At 36.7% G+C, this 9,015-nt stretch overlaps 1 pseudogene; it reads left to right on the plus strand.

Annotated features, from left to right (window-relative positions):
* The first annotated feature begins 966 nt into the window (after window positions 1-966).
* LOC110596418 lies at window positions 967-1,928 on the plus strand (annotated as a pseudogene).
* The last annotated feature ends 7,087 nt before the right edge of the window (window positions 1,929-9,015 follow it).

Raw genomic sequence — 9,015 nt, forward strand, 5'->3', positions numbered from 1 at the left:
AAAGAATTTGGAAAAATGTAGACTCTACCAACTCTAATTATTAAATATACTGACATATGGTACAGGAAAAACAGTAGCTCAATATGCTACAAGGCTGAAAGAATGTGTTATATAAGGACAAGCAATGTGTTGTCAAAATCAGAGGTATACGAGATTAAATCTGATGCTGAATTATTGAAAAATTCTTACGATGACTAAATAGCATTTATCTTTTTGGATGCTAAGCTTGGCATTAATGAAATGGACAAAATCTCAACTGCCACCTCCTCTATGCTTGCATAAAGAGTCAGTTTATCAAGACCATCCAAATATTCTAATTAATTACTATAAATCCTTTGGATTTCTTCCTATATTTCTTTCTTCCTTCTCATAGTAGGGGGAAGAGAGCATGTGCTTTCCTTTAATTTTTTAGGACTTAAATGGCTTCTCTAAAAAGTAAAAATGATTGTGGTCCTCTCCAACAATTATAATTTATTATCCAAGTTTCATCCTAAAGTATCTAGGAAATCAATTATCAATCTTCACTCTGTAAACATTTACAGATCATGTATTATGTTGAAGTTGCTATGTTGGATGCTAACTCTGTCTATCAGCCACTTAGTAATTTTTTTCAGTGTTCAGAAGCTCATCCAAATCTGGATCACCAAATGCTTCTGAATTTCTTTCACTTGGACATCAACTGGAGTATTTTCTCCCTTTTTATATTATCAGCCAGTAATTTTTTGAAGCAATAAGCCAGGGCAAGCTTGCTTGCCACAAAATAAGTCATCAGTAATTAATTGCTGAATAGGGGAAAAATTAGTAAACAAAAAGTGAGACAAATGCATCACCTACGTACACATGGTTTTGCTAAACTAAATGAAAAAGCAGTTGAGAGTTGTAACTCTGATAATTTGTCTTATTCAGAGCAAAACTTTCATATGGTAATATCAAGGAATAATGGATACTTTAATGTTTATTTGTTGTTTCTTTCAGATTTCAGACATCAAAACAATGAAGGTCAACCAGACAATCCTTAAAGAATTTATTCTTCTTGGCTTTTCTGTTTACCCACATGTGCAGACATTCCTCTTTGTAGTCTTCTTTTGCCTCTACCTTCTCACTCTTGCAGGTAGTCTGGCCATCATGGGCCTAACTTGGGTGGACAGGTCTCTCCACACCCCTATGTACCTCTTCCTCAGTGCGCTCTCCTTGTCTGAAACTTGCTACACATTGGCTATCATACCGAAGATGCTAAAAGATCTATTGGCCAAGAACAGAAGCGTCTCAATCATAAGTTGTGCCTTACAGATGTGTTTCTTCTTGGGACTTGGCGGCACAAACTGCATCATCCTCACTTTGATGGGGTATGACCGCTTTCTCGCCATCTGTAACCCTCTATGATATCCACTGCTTGTGACCAACATTGTATGTGGACAACTTGTAGCCTCTGCTTAGGCTGCAGGCTTGTTTTTATCTCTCTGACAGAAACAGCACTGATATTCAGGGGCTCTTTCTGCAGTCCCAACCTTGTCAAACATTTCTTCTGTCATATGTGGGCTGTTGTTAGACTGTCCTGTATAGACAGTGACCTCACGGAATTCATTGTAACAGTGATCTCAGTATCAGGCTTGCTGGGTACCTTCCTGCTCATCATCTTAACTTATGTTTTTATTCTTTCTGCTGTCCTCAGGATCCCTTCAGCTGAGGGTAAGCAGAAGGCATTCTCCACCTGTGCCTCCCACCTCACAGTGGTCATCATTCACTTTGGTTTTGCATCTATTGTTTATTTGAAAGCAGAAGCCTCAAGGGGAGATGACACACTCAGAGCAGTCCCTAGTACTGTCATTACCACTTTCCTCAGCCCCATGATATTCATCCTCAGGTATAAGGACATGAAGAATGCTTTTAGAAAGGTGATTGGAAACAGAGTTCCCTTGAAAAAATAATCTTGAGTTATTGCTGTTGATTTGAAGCATAGCTCAATGCCCCCAGAATTCAACGAGACATTTATCGTGTTATCTCTGAAGAAGGCTATGATGCCATTTGCTTCTTTCCAAAGACTAAGATATGGGTAGCAAATGACTGAGACTAGAATCTCAAGGATGCCAACACAAATATTTATTTAGCTGGTTGAGGAAGTTGTTCAGTTCTTCTACTTTCCAATATCAGAGGAAGAATGCTCCTGCCGACATAGGATTCTGCTGATCAACCTCTGGTGTCCTACATCATTTATGAAGTGGGCAAAGGAGGAATGTGGAATGAAAAGAAAACACATATTACCACTGTACTGAGAGACAGTTTGAAATAAAAAAATGTAAAGGTTGATGAGTTTTTCTAGGCAAGATTGTAAAGCACTGGGTTGTAACTTCCAGGAGGTAAACCATTTCTGATGAGACACACCATGTAAAAACCACCAACTGTCTATTTGTGTATATCTTAACACATATGCACACATAAACAGATTTATTAAGTGCTCATGCCATATTGATTACTAAATATTTTTAATAACACCTTGTTCATGACCTTCCAATGACTCTCAAATACTAATTTTTGAGTATGTAGGATATCTTGCAACATTGCTTCACATGAGTAAACAAGACATTAGAGGCTGCGTATTCTGTGACTGGGGTAACTATGGATGTGAGAAATGTGCCCCATTTTCCCTAAGCTTAAGACATTCAAAAGCAACTGTTAAAGAAATATGTCATAATATTGGAATATTTGATAAAGGTAAATGTTTGGGATAATTGTGGCAGGGCATACAATGTGTAATGGATGAACACAACTTCAGTTTTTTACATTACCATGAAGAAAATTAGAAACACTTTGGAGTTTATATTACAGAATAGTGAGTGATCACAATGAAAATGCATACTTCAAGCCTAGGGAAATTGCTGAATCCTTTTCTCAGTTCTGTTTTTAATCAACTCTGTGACTTCAAATACAAATATAAAATTTGTACTGGGATTTGGTATATATAGAATTTATATTAAAAGTATTGCAATAAGTTTGAATTCTATTATTTCTTCTTTTTTAAAGCAGGATTTATTAAATGAACAAAAAAGCTCCCACAGTGGGAGGGGGCCCAGCGGGATTGCCTGAATTCTATTATTTCTGAAACTGTTGTGAAAGTGAATGAGGTAATAGATACAAATTATTATGGACATTAACTGATTAAATTTACTACTTGTCATATCTTTCTTTCCTTGGGATAATTTCCATGGCACATATGCAGACAAAATCTCTGCTGTCTTCAGCCTGTGATCATTGCATCAGTGACAGGAGTGCTTCTTTTACTTTGATTCCACTCTTGACAATGGGTTATTCAATTTAGGGAAGCAAAAAGTCTAGAAATAAAGTTTACTCCCTCATGGTGTGTGCAGAGGATATTATGTTAAGTCTAGACACAAGTCTCTGAATCTGAATTTAGATCAATTAACCTGTTTTGCCTGATATATTGACAGAAATTGCCATTTGCTAGAAATAAGTAAATAAATGAACGCTAAATATACCCAAGACTCATGCACATATGGGCACTTGCTTTATGGCAAATATAGCCTTACAGAGCAGTGAAGAAATGACTGACTTTCAATAACTGGTGCTAGGAAATAGCATATCCATATTGAAAAAACAAAATATGAGAAAAAAATTTTTTCTTAATATCAAAGACTAAGTTTGAAAAACAAAATAATAAAAGTTTCAAAAGTAATATAAGATGTCTTCATTAATTTGGTATAGGAAATATTTAAACTATACATAAAAATTTTACCTAAAGTTGAAAAGATTAATTAAATCAAAATTGAGAAATTGTATTCATCAACAAGTCACTACTTATGGAGAAGATAGGAAAGCTAAATAATAAAACTATGAAGATATTTCAAAGAGTGATAAGTATAAAATTAAGGGAAGTAATGACTTTGAATTGGGCACAGAGAGGGACAGATGAAGCAGCTACTGGATGACCAAGTAATTTTTCTTGATCTAAGTAATGATTACAAAAGTTTTGCCTTACAAAAAATTCACTAAGATATGTATTTGCTTTAATGATGTTATTTATGTTTTATTTTATAGGGATTAAACAAAAAATCCACAGAAAGAGAAAAAATCTATAGCATACAAATGGCAAAAACTCTCATTTTGCGTATTCAATCATGCATCACTTAACAATGAGGATACACTCTGAGAAATAAGGCATTAGGTAATTTTGCCATTGCACAAATGTCATCAAATTTACTTACACAAATATACTACACACCTAGGCTATTGTATAACCTGTGTGGCTTCTAGGGCACAAACCTGAACATTATGTTACCATACAGAAGACTGTAGGCAATTATAGCACAATGGTAGGTATTTGTGTATTTAAACATATCTAAATATAGAAAAGGTACAGCAAAAAATTAGTATTGTAATCTTATGGGACCACCATTGTATATGTAGCCTGTCATTGAGCAGATTATACAGTATTTGACTGTAAGAATTTTTCTTAAAATAGATAAAAGTTCACAAAAACAAATCAATAAAAAGACAATAACAAAATTGTTTGAGAGATATGAATAGATCCTTTATAAAAGAGAATATCCAAATGTTCAATAACTATCTGAAAAGCCACTTTATCTTATTAGTAAGCATGAAGATAAACATAAAACCCCAATGAAGTACCATCACATGCCCATTTGATGGTTAAAATTAAAGGCTGAATTAAAAAGTGTCAATAAAAGTGCAGAACAACAAAAATTATGTACTCACCCTTATAAGAGTGTATATTGGTTTAGTCATTTTAGAAAACAGTTTGGTATTATAGACTTAACTTTGATGCTCCTACCCAGTGGCTATGCTTTTCTACGCTTAGGTGTGTGTCCTCGAGAATTGTGTACAATTGTATACCATAAGAAATGTATAGTCTGTTCATAAAGGCAATATTTGAAAAATGGCAAAAGCTAAAATTTACTTAATCACCCACAGTAGAATAGACAGAAAAATTAAGGCATATTCAGGTATGTATCAACATATAGTAATAAAAGTGAATTAACTATAGCTACATACTTCAGCTATAAACATGTTTATATCATGTTTTCTTCAATAATCTAAGATATGTATTACAGTTCAAAGACTGACCCAATTCTTTTTCTAGTGTAGTTGGAAGAGCGTATTTTGTGTATGTGTGTGTTATCATTTTTATTATTATTATACAGATGTGGGGTACAATTCAGGGTTAGGTATATAAACATTGATCATGCAGATACACTTGTTGATAAGGTATGCCCCTCCCTCCTCCAGCAGTTTCCTTCAACTGTCAATCCCACGCCCCTCCCCTGACAGTTTTCCCCCACTGCCAATCACTTTCTTATAGCATTATAATTGTTCAAGGTCAGCTTATGAGTGAGAACATATGGAACTCAGTTCTTTGTTACTGAGATAAATCACTGAGTATGATCGACTCCAAATCTATCCAGGTTGCTGCAAAGCCCATATATTGGTCATTCTTTATGGCTGCATAATATTCCATTGTGTATATGTACCACATTTATTTTTATCCAGTCCAGTTTCAATGGGCAACACAGTTGGTTCCATGTTTTTGTATTGTGAATAGAGCTGCAACAAACATACGTGTGCAGGTATCATTTTCATAGAATGATTTGAGTTCCTCCAGGTATATTCCCAATAGGGAAACTGCTGAGTCATATGGAAGGTCAATTTTTAGTTCTTTCAGAAATCGCCACACTGTCTTCCAAAGAGGTTACACTAATTTGCATTCCCACCAGCAGTGTAGAAGCATTCTTTTTTCTCTACATCCTCGCCAGCATCTGTTGTTTGTTTTATTAATGACGGTCATTTTCACGGGGGTTAGGTGGTATCTCAATGTGATTTTGATTTGCATTTCTCTGATGATGAGTGAGACTGAGCACTTATTTTTTTTTTTTCAGTTGGAGTCTCACTATGTCGCCCAGACTGGAGTGCAGTGGCCGCTCCTGGCCACCGCAGCCTCAACCTGCTGGGCTCCGGCGATCCTTCTGCCTCAGCCTTCCAAGTTGCCGGAATTACAGGCACGTGCTACCATACCCGGCTAATTTTTTGAATTATTGTAGAGATGAGGTCTCACCTGCCCAGGCGGGTCTCTAACCTGCGGGCTCAGGCAATCCACTCACGTAAGACTCCCAAAGGTGCGGGATTACAGGCTGAGCCACTGAGCCCGGCTTTTTTTTTTTTTAATCAATACTTTTTCTTATGATATTGTAGGGTACTGTTAAGAGTTAGGTATGCAAATATGCTTCGTTCAGGCACCCTTGTTGATAAGAGGTGTCTCCCCGTCCCCAGACAGATGTTTACTACCATTAGTCCCATCTTTTCCCCTCCCCCCCATAGTTTCCCACCACTGTCAGTCATTTTCTTATGGTAGTACGCTGGATGATCAAGGTTCACTGTATGAGTGAGAACACCTGATACTCAGATCTTTGTTTTTGTGAGAGGTCACTCAGTATTATAGATTCTAGTTCCATCCAGGTTGCTGTGAAATTCATGATTTTGTTCTTTTTTATGGCTACATAGTATTCCATCATATATATGTACCACATTTTTAAATCCAGTCCTCTTTTGATGGACAGCATGGTTGGTTCCAGGTTCTTGCTATTGTGAACAATGTTGTGATAAACATTCGTGTGCAGGTATCTTTTTGATAGAGTGATTTGAGTTCTTCAGGGTATATTCCCAATAGGGGGATTGCAGGGTCATATGGGATGTTGATATTTAGAGCTTTTAGGAATCACCACACTGCTTTCCACAGAGGTTGCACTAGTTTACACTCTCACCAAAGTGTAGAAGTGTTCCCTTTTTGCAAAACCCTTTCCAGCAACTGTTATTTTTTGAGTTATTGATAACGGCCGTTCTGACTGGAGTTAGGTGGTATCTCAGTGTGGTTTTGATTTGCATCTCCCTGATGATTAGTGAGGTTGAACATTTCTTCATGTGTCTGTTGGGTGCTTGGATGTCCTCCTTTGTGAAAAGTGTCTGTTCATATCTTTGCCCACTTTATAATGGGGTTGTTTGTTTTTATCTTTTCAGCATGTTTGAGTTCCTTGTAGATCCAAGATGTTAAGCCTTTGTCAGATCTGGAGTTGGTAAATACATTTTCCCAGTCTGTAGGCTGTCTCCCTGCTCTCTTGATGGTTTCTTTGGCTAGGCAGAAGCTTTTCAGTTTAATGAGGTCCCACTTGTCTATCTTATCTCTATTGGCCTATGGGTTTCAGGTTTTGTTCAGGAATTGGATGCCAATTCCAATCTCCATGTGGGTATGTCCTTCATTTTCTAAGGTTCTTATGGTTTGAGGTTTTACATTTAGGTCTCTGATCCATTTGGAGCTAATTTTTGTGTATGGGGATAGGTAGGGGTCCTGTTTCAATCTTCTGCGTGTGGTCAGCCAGTTTTCCCAGCACCATTTACTGAATAGGTTCTCCTCTCCCCAGTGGAAAGTGGTGGAGGCTTTGTCAAAGTTGAGTTGGTTGAGAAATTGAGGTTTTGCTTCTGGAATTTCAATTCTATTCCATTGATCTATATGCCTGTTCCTATACCAATACCAAGCTGTTTTGACGATTGTAGCTTTATAGTAAAGTTTAAAATCTGGTAATATGATACCACCTGCTTCGTTTGTGTTTCCATATGAATTCCTGTGTTATTTTTTTCTATGTCTGAGAAGAATGCTCCTGGTAATTTGATAAGTATTGCGTTGAATCTGTAGATTGCCTTAGGTAAGATGGATATCTTCACAATGTTGTTTCTTCCAATCCATGAGCATGGGATATTTTTCCACTTCTTTGTGTCATCTTTGATTTCTTTGAGCAGAGTTTTGTAGTTTTCATTGTAAAGCAGTTTCACATCTCTGGTTAGGAAGATGCCAAGGTCTTTCATTTTTTTTTGTGGCTATTGTGAATGAAATTGTGCTTTTTATTTGGGTTTCTATTTGTTTAGTATTGGTTCTCTTTCTTTGTTGGATCTTTACCTGGCTTGGATATCAATGTGTTGTTAGCTTCATAAAAGGATTTGGGGAGGGTTCCATCTTTCTCTTTTGCACATTTATTTTATATCCTGAGACTTTGCCAAAGGCTTTTATCAGTGTAAGGAGGTTTTTGACAGATTCTCTTGGGTTTTCAAGGTACACAATCATGTCATCTGCAAAGAGAGATACTTGACTTCCTCTTTTCCTATTTGGATACACCTGACTGCCTTCCCTTCTGATTGCTCTAGCCAGGACTTCTAATACTATATTGAACAGGAGTGGTGAGAGTGGGCATCCTTGTCTTCTTCCAGTTTTCAGGGGAAATGGTTCCAATTTTTGTCCATTTAGGAGTATGCTGGCTGTGGGTTTCTCGTAGATGGCTTTTACTATTTTGAGGTATGTTCCCCATATGCCTAGATGTTCAAGGGTTTTTATCAAGAAGGGTGCTGGATTTTATCAAAAGCTTTTTCTGCATCTAATGATATAATCATGTGGTTTTTGTTTTGACATCTGTTGGTGTATTTAATTACATTTATGGTTTTACGCATGTTGAACCAGCCTTGCATCCCAGGGATGAAGCTTACTTGGTTATGATGGATGATTTTTGAGATGTGTTGTTGAATCCAGTTTACTAGGATCTTGTTGAGAATTTTAGCTTCTATGTTTATCAAAGATACTGGCCTGTAGTTCTCTTTCTCTGTTGGATCTTTACCTGGCTTGGATATCAATGTGTTGTTAGCTTCATAAAATGATTTGGGGAGGTTTCCATCTTTCTTAATCGCAAGAAATACCTTCAGTATGATTGGAATCAGCTCCTCCTTAAATGTCTTGTAGAAGTCTGCTGGAAAGCCATCTGGTCCAGGACTTTTTATTGTAGGTAGTTTTCTTATTATGTAGTCAATTTCCTTGATTGTTATTGGTCTATTTAGGGTCTCAGTTTTTACTTGTTTCAACTAAGGCAGGTTGTGTGATGACAGAAAGTCCTCCATTTCTTTGAGGTTTTCAAGTTTGTTTCCATACAAGTGTACATAGTAGTCTCT

The sequence above is a fragment of the Carlito syrichta genome, unplaced genomic scaffold (assembly GCF_000164805.1).
Source record: "Carlito syrichta isolate Samal-C Ts95f unplaced genomic scaffold, Tarsius_syrichta-2.0.1 Scaffold308999, whole genome shotgun sequence".
In the NCBI taxonomy this organism is placed as follows: domain Eukaryota; kingdom Metazoa; phylum Chordata; class Mammalia; order Primates; family Tarsiidae; genus Carlito; species Carlito syrichta.